The following is a 13,411-nucleotide window of genomic DNA, read 5'->3' as shown; positions in this document are numbered from 1 at the left end:
AGAGCAAAGCGAATATCTGGGCTCACATTTGACTTCCTTCAAAACCATCGCAGGCAAGTGGAGAATACAGAATAAACAACTTCCAAAGCAAAAGGCCTCAGCACGTATTCTACAGAACTTAGGAGAGTGAAATGTGGAGGACTGAGGCTCACATACACTAACGCTTCATAGAATTCCGGAAAGATACACAGCCTTCGAATTTCGCATCAGTTCGTGGAAATCACTTCCCGCAAGGTGACGCAAACTTTGTGTCACATGTATGGTGAAGAAGAAGATTAATTCAATCGTCCCCCAACACAAACTAAAGAACACACGACTCACATAAAGCCATTTATGGCCGTAATCTTTCGCTCTCTCTTTCAATTGCACTCACTTATGTCCAAACCGTATGCTATAATTTAAATCCGCAATGCATTCATATTTGCAAAATATCGCAGAAAATGGCATGCCCTTGTTTGTTCAATAGTTAACAAACATCTGTAATAGCAACCATACAACATTTAATAAAGCCTTTCGACTTCAAGACAAAGAGACGCCGAAAGCAATGTATTGTATTCAATTAATATTCGACACAATTGAAATATTCGTCTCCACAACTCCAAGCACCCAACGACTGTCAAAATTTCCCACCTCCAATTTCTTTAAGGATAGGATTCGGATGAAATGACCACTTCGTTGTATAGTATAGTATAGTATCGGGACGAATGATCCCCATTACCACAGCCGAAGCAACAGATTTATTCACTGTACCGGACCACTGTCACACCCACCTCCAGCCCGGAACTACTGTCTTTACTGAAGGAGTGAAGGTAAATTCCTGTAGGGTGATACTCCCTTTATCATCTCACATCTGCACTTCCATCTGTTCACGCTGTACCCATCCATTTTACTCAGTCTACATGCTTCAGTGTGTGCGAGGACAGAGGGATCGAACAGTATCAACGACTTTCTAGATTGGTCGGTGCTAGAAAACACTAACGTTGCAACCCGGACATGCAGTCACTCAGGTACAGGGAACCACTGCACAGAAACAGGGTCTCCAGACCGTCAGGTCTGTGAAGAATTATTTACACTGCCTACTCCCATCGACCTGCACCCAGACCCTGACCATCCATGTCCCTCTAATCGCTGTACTTCTCCAAACATCTCTTAAACATTGACATCGGAATTTTAATAACCACTTGCGTTGGCAGCACTGTCTACACTCTGACCACCCTCTGGCTGAAGGAGTTTCCCCTCATGATTCCCTTAAACATTTCACATTTCACAATTTACCCATGATCTCTAGTTGTATTCTTGCCCGGCATCAGTGGATAAATCCTGCTTGCATTTACACTCTCTATACGCCTCATAATGTTGTATACCTCTATCAATTCTCCACTCAGTGCCCTACCCGCTCGGGAATAAAGTGTTAACATATGTAATATTTCCTTCTAATTCAAAACGTCCAGTCCCGGCAATAGCCGGCAGTTGAGCAAAACAGTACACATTTTCTTTCCAAATTAGGCCTCAATAAAGTTGTAAATAGCATCAACATAACATCCCAACTCCTGTACTCAGTACTTTGCTCTATGAAGGACAAAGTGCAAAAAGCTGTTTTCACGACCCTGTCTAACTGTGGCGCAACTTTCATTGAATTATGGACCTGAATTTCCAGATTCATTTGTTCTATCGTACTCCACAGTGCCCTGTTTCTCATTGGGTCAGACCAACCCTGGCTGGTCCTCCCAAAGTGCGACATCTAACACTCGACTGCTTTAAATCCGATCCGCTTTTTTTCAGCCCATTGTTCCAGCTGCTCCAGATCCCGTTTCTGGTACCATGCTCTGGGACTCTTCCTCGCTGTCAACTACACAGGTAATGCTGCTGTCATCGGCAGTCTGCTGATCCAATTAAAGTTATCATTATCCAGATCGTTGATATAGATGACAAACAACAAACAACGATGACAGCAACGATCCGTGCGGCACTTCACTCGTCACAGGTCCCCAATCTGAGAGACAATCATTTATTATCACACTCCAGCTTCCCCAACGTAGACAATGAGGACTACACTTTAATAGTTCATCATGAAAGCCAATCATGACTGTTACAATTTAATAGTTCATTGCGAAAGCCAAGCGACTGAACCTTCTCGAGCATCCTCCCATACGGAACCTTGAGAAATTCCTGGCTGAAGTCCCTGTTAGACGATATCCACTGTCTTGCCTTCCACACCATTCCTGGTGACTACCTGGTAAAGCTCTGTGAGATTGGTTAGACATGACCTACTACGCACTGGCCCATAATGACTATCGTTAATGTTCCTGTTTGTCCAGATACTTCCCTTCATACCCCATGACCAGCGTAGTCTGAACACCGAGGACAATTCATCAGTACATAATACTGGATGAGTCCCTTCCAAGCAAAGCTATCGAGGTCATCAAGCGGTAGGCACTGATATTTATGGCCTTTTGTTTTTTTTTTAATTCTCCTGCACTTTATTATCCGACGCATTGAGAGTAGTCTGGAAAAGCAAGACGTCATAGCTTTAAATAATTAATCGATTTACTTAACAATATCAAGATATGGTACGCTCGATCGAGCACAGAACATAGAATATTACAGCACAGTACATGAGGTTCTGATAGGCTTTCAACTAATTTAAGTTCGATTTAACACATCTCCCCTGCATCTGAATCAGAATCAAAGGTTTCAAAGGTACATTTAAAGAATCAGAACCAGATTTAATATCACAGAAATACGTCGCGAAATTGTTAACTTTACAGTAGCAGTACAATGAAATACAGGATAAATAAATATAGACAAAGCAAAACTGAGATACAGGTGGCAGCGGGGATAAAAGCTGTTCCTGAATCGCTGAGCCTGAGCTTTCAGGTTTCTGTATCTCCTTCCCGACGGTAACACTGTTGATGCACCATCAATAACTCACGCTGAGACTCACTGTGTAGAGGGCACGTCCTGTTAGTGGGCAACGTTAATGATGGACGCCACTGTGACAAGAATCATCCCTTGAAACAATGATCAATGAGATGCAGAGAATCTGTATTTACCAACAAGTATTATTTATTATTTCTACTAAAAGCACATAGATTTACACACTGTCTTCCTGTGTGCACCCTACTTGAAATCCGAACACTCCATGAACAGTCAATGAAGAGAATCGGTATTATCCAGGAAAAGAGTCTACGCTGGCAAAGCATTCCATAGAAACATAGAAAACAGAAAATCTACAGCACAATACAGGGCCTTCGGCCCACAAAGTTGTGCCGAACATGTCCCTACCTTAGAAATGACTAGGCTTACATATAGCCCTCTATTTTTCTAAGCTGCATATACCTATCCAAAAGTCTCTTGAAAAGACCCAATCGTATCCGCCTCCACCACTGTTGCCGGCAGCTTATTCCACGCACTCACTACTCTCTGAGTAAAAAAAAACTTACCCCTGATATCTCCTCTGTCCCGACTCCCCAGCACCTTCAACCTGTGTCTTCTTGTGGCAACCATTTCAGCCCTGGGAAAAAGCCTCTGAATATCCACACGGTCAATGCCTCTCATCATCTTCCGATCCTCATGTTCCCGATCTCCACGTGTCCGTGTGGTCCTACTTTTCGACAATGGTTGGTCTCTGGCCGCTGGAGAGTTATCACCCCGGCATATCTGAAACTCCGGAATCTTATATTGTTCCTCATCAGTTGAACCACTGGATCCCCAAACCATTGGCTCAAGGTCACCTGAGCTACCTGGGTCACATGGTTACTGATCATTGTACAGAGCTACAACCAACATATTTTACGTGGCTCTGCCAACCCCAGCTTTGTGTATTCGTATCTTTACACCCTGACTGGTCCAAACCAGTTAAATGAGGCAACCCAGACAGAGTCTAACGAGACTACAGATTGCTTCTTTGATATGTCTGGCATTTTACACAACAAGTAGCTGCTCCCCTGAGCATGGTCTCAGGTTTATTGCTCTGATTAGATTGTCCCAGAGTCAGGAATCAGTTCGGAGTCCACGCCCTTCACATAACAAATGGCGACTTGTTTGAGAATGGGCTCAGGTTTAGCAGATCATTACCTGAAGCTTCCTGTGTCCACATTCAGTTCCTCTGATTGAATTATTCCAGTGCAAGAATCAATTCATAGTCCACAAAATGGGGGAAAACAGAGAAAGCTGGTTTGTCTGCTTCCCCTGTCCTTGATCAGACTGTAAGTTCTTCTGGCCAACAGTGTTTTATGAGCCATTCAATCTGACACGACGGTATCTTTCTCGGGTCTGCTGCCGTCTGAATGCACCAGGGTGGATGATGGAGGTTTTGCAGAGATGCCGAGCGCTGTAGGGGTCGAAGGGGTTTACAGAAATGCGGTGTGATGTAGGGTTTGGAACGGTTTTGTTACGTACCCCGTAACGGGTTAAAATAATCAGCATAAATGGAACACACCTGGAGTCTGGTATTGCTACAAACAAAACTCTATTAGTATCTACGTAATATAGTAATATAAAACCAGATAAATCAAGCAGGTTAGCAGAGTTTATGCATATATAAGTGTGTAAATATAAAACCCCAAACTTCTTCAAGCTTATGTGGTAAATGATACAGTCTTACAATGGTATAGGAATGACGTCAGTTCAGTTCGTGATATTAAGTTGAGAAAAATTGAGGAGAGAGTGAGAGAGAGAGAGAGAGAGAGAGAGAGAGAGAGAGAGAGAGAGAGAGAGAGAGAGAGAGAGAGAGAGAGAGAGAGAGAGAGAGAGAGAGAGGTGATTTGTTTTCCAAGTAAGCTGATTTCGTCGATCTTTCCGTTGTCTTCCGAAGTCCTGTTAAAGTTTTGTGATCTCACAAAAGAGTACCGCCTTCATGCAGTAAAGCTATCAAAGGTTCAACACACCGATAACATTCCACCGGTCACCCCTTTCCCACACTGCGGATCAAAACCCCCCCTTTCGTGGGCTCTGAAAGTTCATCCAGTGTCTATTTCTTCTGCATTTCTGTCCGTGTCTTCCGTGTGCCTGTGTGTCTGTCTGAAAAGCCAGCTGACCTTGTATATATCCCAAACATGTTGAACGCCAGCTGTCCATTATATAGCCCCGCCCTTCCGTAACCATGGAGACTCATGAGCTGCTCTGTGCTCTCTCTCTCTGAATCGGTGTACACCAACTCTCTCTCTTTTTAAAGGCACAGTCCATATTGAATACACCTTAGCATCTCGTCACAGTTTTTACAGATAGCGAGGGCTGTCAGCACACTTCTCCACCAATGTGGAAATGCAGTTTACTTGTAGTACCAAACTGGCATTTCTGTCTGTAACAAAATGAAACCCGTCTTGTGTCGGAGTGTTTTGCTAATAATGTTCGTGCAACATTATGCTGAGTGATCCTGAGTACCTGACTGCAGACCGCAGGCCCTACACTATAATGGCAGAATATGGCATTAAAGGCAAAACTTTTGACAGTGCGGAGGATCAGAGGGATCTTGGGGTCCGAGTCCCCAGAACACACAAAGCTGCTACACAGGTTGACTCTGTGGTTAAGATGGCATATAGTGCATTGGCCTTCACCAATTGTGGGATTGAGTTTAAGAGCTGAGAGGTAATGTTGCAGCTATATAGGACACTGGTCGGATCCCACTTGGAGTACTGTGCTCAGTTATAGTTGCCTCACTACAGGAAGGACATGGAAACCATAGAAAGGGTGCAGAGGAGATTTACAAGGATGTTGTCTGAATTCGGGAGCATGCCTTATGAGAATAGGTTGAGTGACCTCGGCCTTCTTCTCCTTGGAGCGATGGAGGATGAGAGGTCTCCTGATAGAGGTGAACAAGATAATGAGAGGCATTGATCGTGTGGACAGTCAGAGGCTTTCCCCAGGGCTGAAATGGCTAGCACGAGATGGCATAGTTTAAGGTGCTTGGAAGTAGGTACAGAGGAGATGTCAGGGGTAAGTTTTTTTTTTACACAGAGACAGGTGAGTTTGTGGAATGTGCTGCTGGCGGAGGTGGTGGAGGCGGAAACGATACGGTCTGTTAAGATACTCCTGGATGGATACATGGAGCTTAGAAAAAGACGGCTATGGGTAAAGCCTAGGTAGGTCTAAGGTAGGGACATGTTCGGCACAGCTCTGTGGGCCGAGAGGCCCATATTGTGCTGTAGGTTTTCTATGTTTCAACTCAGAAGACGGCCACTGGGATTGTCCAACCTTCCTTTAATTTGCTCTTACTAATCAATCCCAAATGCCGATTGGCCACTAGTTGATTGGTCACCGATTGCTCTATTGCACTGCCGTGAGCTGCCCCTCGGACAATGAGCCTTGTTGAAGTCCCCTCCTCTCCAGATTTCCGATGTCCAGGTTGGCCACTAGTCAAAGCTACCTGACTTACCTCTCAGTGATGACCGTGTCAATAGCAGCAACATGACACTGGCAACCGAGTACATTATCTTAGACAAGACACCTGCCAAATCTAATGCCACTCCCCTTCGCACTACATATGGACTGCTGCCTATGTGTGCATATTGATCTGTTGTCCCCACATGTTCATTGATCTCTTTCCCTCTCTGCAATGTGAATACTCCAGTTAAAGCCATCTGCTGCGTGTGTGTTTCTATTTGATATGTAGTTACACAGACACACTGCAGGTTGACATTTGAGTACAGAAGTGATGACCATAAGTTTCTCTATTCCTCCAACCCTTAGACAATTCTAGATCTAGATTCTTTGTTGTCCTCACAGTTCCAGTCCAAGAAATACATTTGTCTCTTTCATATTTTGCAAGGGACAAGTAAGAAACGGCAAGAAGAAAATACACAGATATAACTGTTAGTAAAAATTTTATTGGTGGCTTATTATACAAATGCGCCAAGTAAAGATGCTGTACCTATCTGCACGCAATGCAACAAGGACTGCTCACTTGGAATAACTTTACAATTGACTTAAATTGTGATGCTCCTGTCAATATTGTAATGTCATTATGGGTGCAGTAAGAATTAGGCTGAGTGATGACACCTGACAGCTTTTCAAACATTTGTGGAATGTAGAAAGGCACCAACTCTATGAATTAATGTATCCTCCAATATAATTTAGGAATTAACCATCTTACATTGCATAAACAACTGATTAACACATGTGCACAAACTGCATTACATTCCAACAGTTGCTACATTCTCTCATGACTCATGCGGTCCTTTTCGTGGATGCAGACTTCTGGGAAGCATGAGCACAATTCAGATTAGCATCATGCACCGCATCCCACATCAATAGCAGTTCGAAAGGCCGAAAACGGTGCACTAGCAGCAACTCACGGTAATAGCAAGGATTGAAAGAGTCATCTTGGGTTGAAGGAACCCTGATTCCAGCTGTCCTGAATCCGCTATGGGAATGTGGGGCTAGTCCAGCCTTGGCCAGACACATCCCCAAAAATACATCATCAATGGGGTATAGTTCAAGGTCTTGGGCTATGTGGTAAATGATGTGAGCTGTATACACAGACATAAGTATGCCCGCTCCACTAACATATGGTGGGTACGACTTGATGGTGGTCACTATTTCTGGCACATAATACTTGCTCGACTTCTGGCGATTGGGCCCAAACCCATAAACGAGATGGCCCACAAATAGGTGTTGGTGAACCTTCATGCCTAGCAAGTAATCAACCATGTTATCGGTGTTGGCAAAGACATCATCATCTCCATTGAAGATGAATTTAGCACTGGGGCAAAATTCACTGATCCACTGCAGCAACTTGTATTGTTTGAGGGTGAGGTTGAAAAAGGTATCCAAGAAATCCCATTGTAGGACATCTCTGTGTTCTATGTTTTCCATGGCTAACAGCTGATTCAATTTCCTACTTTCTTTTTGGTCAGGAGAGACACCAGAGATAAAGACTCTCTTAATTTGGACCCCATTGAATTCACGTTCTCTGCCCCAGGTCTTCCTTACCATTTCCCGCCGATCCTGGTTGAAAGGGTGAGATTTGATCACCAGGAGCAGGAAGACATTCTGAGATCCTTCTCGACCACCACATTTGTCTGGGACGTTTTGAATCATGTTAAATTCTCGACAGTGTTTATACATCAAGAAGTTTTTTATGTGCTCTTTCTCTTGATGAAATGAGGACAGGTGCAGCAATGTCGTGTTCGCGTGGCACTTTGACTTGAGCACTGATTCAGTTGCATCAGCAGTAACAACCTTGGGCAGGTCTTTGCGATGAACAGTTTCTGCAACATCATCAGTCTCTCGACGTTGGTCATTATCCCAGAACATGAAGAACAATCCCAGAGTAATCAGAACACCCAGCACTACTTTCTCATAGAATCGCCGACGTCTACTCATCTTTCACCTGAAGTAGAGAAAAATATGGATTAATTCAAAGAAAACTTTACATTTACATGATGCTTGAGAAGAATGAGAAGTTAAGCTATAATGAGGTTCACTAACGCTTTGTAATATTGACCTCAAAATGGTGGTGAGGTAAGGAATAGGCAGGGCCCGACGCCCTGCTGAAATTTTAATTGACCTGAAGCAGTCCATCCCAGCAGAAAGACAAATTTACCTATAGGATACCAACTCTGTCATTAAACTGAAAATCGCATAGTTTCTTTCTGGGCCTTAAAGGTATATGATTTCAAAGGGTTTATTCCACCTCGCTTCACAGGTCTCATCACTCCTTTCGGGGCTTAAACTGAACTGAGACAAAGAGCAATATAGCACAATGCAGACATTTTGGCCCATGATGTAGCACCGAACTTTTAACCTGCTCCAAGATCAATTGATTCCTACTCTCTCAAATAGCTGTCCATTTTTCTTTCATCCATGTGTCTATCTAAAAGCCTCTTAAATCTCACTGATGCATCTACCCTTATCACTACCCAGGCTGTGCATTCCATACACCCACCATTTTCTTTTTTTAAAAAAATACTACTTCTGACAAACCCCTATACTTTTCTCTAATCACCTTAACATTATGCCCCCTCATATTAGTCATTTCTACCCTGGGAAAATGTTGTTGGCTCTCCATTCTTCCTAAGCCTCTTACCAGCTTATACGCCTCTATCAAATCACCTCGCCCACCTCCCCACCCCCAACTTTGCTCTAAAGAGGAAGGTCCCAGCTCGCTCACCATTCAGGTTGAGTTCACAGGTTACTGATACTATGGAAGATGATGTGTTATTGACCATTGATTAGTAACTGAATGTATGGCAGTGCAGGGAAGGTAACGTGTTACAATAGCTACTGAAAACATCTGATTTTCATGGCATTTCAACCTGGTCTATGTATGCCTACAATAGGAGAAACAAAGTGAAGTATACTCAAGGACCTTGGCTTTTTGCTTCTATTTTAACCAGAGAATTGTTTTCAAAGTTAAATTAGCAGTGGCCCACCCACCCTGCCATCCATTGGTCAAGCCACTTTATGAAAGGCTGCAACTAAGGCATAACTAGTTCCAAAGGCAAGGCTAATTCCACTCAGATATTCAGTAGTAAGCAATTGTGACAAGACAGCGAAGCCATCGCAAGCCCACATCTATTGAAGGAAAATGGCACCAGCATCACCGATGGCAGGAATTTACGCTTCATGAAGAGCAGTGAACCTTGGACTCCAGGAGCCCAGAGAAAGCACAGATAACTGATAGCAGAACAGGGCAGATAGTTAGCATGATCAACAATGTGTGTGAGTAAAACCTTGGATGCCAGGAGCCCTGAAAAGACGCCAGTGACTGATAGCAGAACGATGTGTACAAGTAAAACTATTTGCACTGGGATGCAACTTGTGTCACTTTAGAATTATGGAATCCTAGAGTAATGCGATCTAAACAGGCCCTTCGGCCCAACTGGTCCATACCAACCACAGCATCCTCCCTGCTAGTCCCAGTTGTCTAGTTTGGCCCATAACTCTCCAAGTCTCTCCCTTCCATGTACCCGTCCGAATGCCTGTTAAATGTTGCAGTTGAACCCACTTCAACCACTTCCACTGGTAGCTACTTCCGGGTCCTCACTGTCCTCCGTGTGCAAAAGTTATCACCAAGGTCTGTTTTCAATTTTTCCCCTCTTCTCTTCTATTTGTGACCTCTCATGTTGGACTCTCCAACTTTCCAATAATGATAATCCACCTTATCAATACCCCTTATGATTTTAAACTTCTGAGGTCACCTCTCATTCTCCAAGGAATAAAGGTCCAGCATGGCCAGCCTCTCTGTAACTCGCGCCCTCTAGTCCAAAAAACATCCTCGTAAATCCCGTCTGCACCCTCTCCAACTTGGCGGCGTCTTTCCTATAACAGGGTAACCAAAATTGAAGATAATATTTCAAAAGTGGTCTCAACAAAAACTTATGTAACTGCAAATAATGCCCCGCCCTTAAACTCTACACCATAACTGATGAAGGCTAGCATGCTAAACGCTATTTTTCACCATCTTGCTTTTCAGTGAACTATGCATTTGTTCGTGCCTTGCCATTCACTGTACAAATCCTACTCCATTTGAATGTCTGTCATCCCACATATCACCATATAACAATTACAGCACGGAAACAGGCCATCTCAGCCCTTCTACTCCGTGTCGAATGCTTGCTGTCACCTAGTCCCACGGGCCCGCACTCAGCCCACAACCCTCCATTCCTTTCCTGCCCATATACCTATCCAATTTTACTTTAAATGATAAAGTTGTACCTGTCTCTACTACTTCTACTGGAACCTTGTTCCACACAGCTACAACTCTCCGAGTAAAGAAGTTCCCCCTCCTGTTACCATTAAGCTTTTACCCCCTAACTCTAAACTCATGTCCTTTACCTTGAATCTCCCATACTCTCAATGGAAAAAGCCTATCCACGTCAACCCTATCTATCCCCCTCGTAATTTTAAATACCTCAATTAAGTCCCCACTCAAGCTTCTAAGCTCCAAAGAATAAAGATCTAACTTGTTCAACTTTTCTCTGTAACTTAGGAGCTGAAACCCAGGGAACATTCTAATAAATCTCATCTGTACCCTCTCTATTTTGTTGACAACTTCCCTAAAATTCGGTGACCAGAAAAGTACACGGTATTCCAAATTTGGCCTCAACAATATCTTGTACAATTTAAACATTACATCCCAATTCCTATACTCAATGCTCTGATTTATAAAGGCCAGCAAACCAAAAGCTTTGTTCACCACCATATCCACGAGATTCCACCGTCAGAGAACTATGCGCCATTATTCCTAGATCACACTGTTCTACTGCATTCTTCAATGCCCTACCATTTACCATGTATGTTCTATTTTGATTAGTCCTACCAAAAAGTAGCACCTCACACTTATCAGCATTAAACTCCATCTGCCATCGTTCAGCCCACTCTTCTAACTGGCCTAAATCTCTCTGTAAGCTTTGAAGATCTACTTCATTACTTCATTATCCACAACGCCACCTACCTTCGTATCATCTGCATGCTTACTAATCCAATTTACCACCCCATCATCCAGATCATTGATGCATATGACAAGCAATATTGGACCAAGTACAGATCCCTGAGGCACACCACTAGTCACCGGCCTCCACCCTGACAGTTATCCACCACTACACTCTGGCATCTCCCATCTAGCCACTGTTGAATCCATTTTACTATTCAATATTAATACCTGACGATTGAACCTTCCTAACTAACCTTCCGTGTGGAACCTTGTCAAAGGCCTCACTGAAGTCCATATAGACAACATCCACTGCTTTACCCTCGTCAACATTCCCTTTAACCTCTTCAAAAAATTGAATGTTCTGTCAAACATGAGCTTCCAGGCACAAGTCCATGCTGACTGCTCCTAATCAGACCCTGTCTATCCACATAATTATATATACCATATCTAAGATTACTTTCCATTAATTTACCCACCACTGACGTTACAATTACAGGCCTATAATTTCTAGGTTTACTCTTAGAACCTTTTTTCAACAATGGAACCACATGAGATATACGCCAATCCTCCGGCACCACCACCTATTCTAATGATATTTGAAATATTTCTGTCAGAGCCCCTGCTATTTCTACACTAACTTCCCTTAAGGTCCTAACGAATAACCCGTCAGTTCCCGGAGACTTATCTACTTGTATAACCCTTAATAGAGCCAGTACTTCCTCTTCTTTAAACAGCTCAGGTATTTGTAAAGTAAAGGTGATAGCGGAGTAACACACCGACGGGAGTAACGTGAATAGACCCGTTAGTCAGGAAAGTCATCTGATTGATAAGGTTATTTATTTCCACTAAGTCAACACGAATCTGATGGTGAAATATGTTGTACTCTTTTGGACGTGGTTATGTCCAGTTTGTAATCTCCACGTTGTTGTTGTCGTTCATTGTAATGGCCCAATTGTGGACAAATATTTAAGATTGCAGTGTGGAGTTAAATCTGGCGAAAGGGAATGTCCTGTGTTCAAAAGAAAAGATTATTCCAAAATCATAACTTTTCACCAGAGTTCACATGTCCCATCCTGCTACTGTGTCTTTACTATAAGCCCACAGCGATTTCTGCCCTCAGCTGTCACTGAAGTTTATAGTCTGACAGTAAATTGGTCCCAAAGTAAAAAATAATTTCATGCGATGACATCACACGATCTGAACCAGGATGCAGGTCGCGGTTGCTTCCTGGAGCAGATCGATTTGTCGTGAGATACTGTATGTAATCATTGTCACCGTCTACTGAGGTACAAAATTAAGTCTGGATCGAACAGCACATCAGAACCATTGGCTCGAAGGAGTTTTTGTGTCGTTTAGTTCCTGCGCTGTGGAGCAGGGTCTGGAGTTACGTGCTGATGAGTGTGAGTGCAGGCTTATGTGTGTGTTGTCAACTGAACATTACTCTGATTGTGTTCACTTACTGTTTGGTCCCACGGAATTCCGGTGCTCGGATTCGCTGCTAACAGAATCAGGAGCTCAGCACAGAGTAAACACAGAGACTGTACTGGGTGGGCGACGTTATGATGAGTTAATACGTCCATTTGTGACGGCAGGTTTTCTAGTGTTTCTTCTTATGGTCCGGGCCCCCCATTCCGGGTCTTGATCTGGACCGCGGACTCCGGACTCCGGGTCTTGTAGCCGTCCTTCCTTTCACCCTTTGAGTCAATAAGTCACACCTGTGGATCATTGTGGCTTGTTTGGACTCAAGGAGGCGCACCTGATGCCGATCGGCTGGTTGGTGGATAGAAGGGGCTGTGAGACTGAGTCTAGTTGGGGTGCGATACAGAGAGAGATGATGAGAATTAATCTAAGGGAATTGGGGGTGCAGGAATTCACATTAAAGTGTTGCTGGGCATGGGTGAGAGAACATAGGTCAGGGTAATTTTAGCTTAAGGGGTACAGGGTTTTTTTTATAGGATATGATGGATAAACAGAAATAGGGTACTAGGATGGGGAGGATAAAGTGTAGGTTAGGGTATGTGTATGTGTGCGATT

General features: G+C 43.5%; 1 pseudogene; it reads right to left on the bottom strand.

Moving 5' to 3' along the window:
* Window positions 1–6,957: 6,957 nt before the first annotated feature.
* LOC140723094 (N-acetyllactosaminide beta-1,3-N-acetylglucosaminyltransferase 3 pseudogene) lies at window positions 6,958–8,325 on the bottom strand (annotated as a pseudogene).
* Between the last annotated feature and the right edge of the window lie 5,086 nt (window positions 8,326–13,411).

The sequence above is a fragment of the Hemitrygon akajei genome, unplaced genomic scaffold (genome assembly GCF_048418815.1).
Source record: "Hemitrygon akajei unplaced genomic scaffold, sHemAka1.3 Scf000100, whole genome shotgun sequence".
In the NCBI taxonomy this organism is placed as follows: Eukaryota; Metazoa; Chordata; class Chondrichthyes; order Myliobatiformes; family Dasyatidae; genus Hemitrygon; species Hemitrygon akajei.
This window is presented reverse-complemented; position numbering and strand designations above follow the sequence as displayed.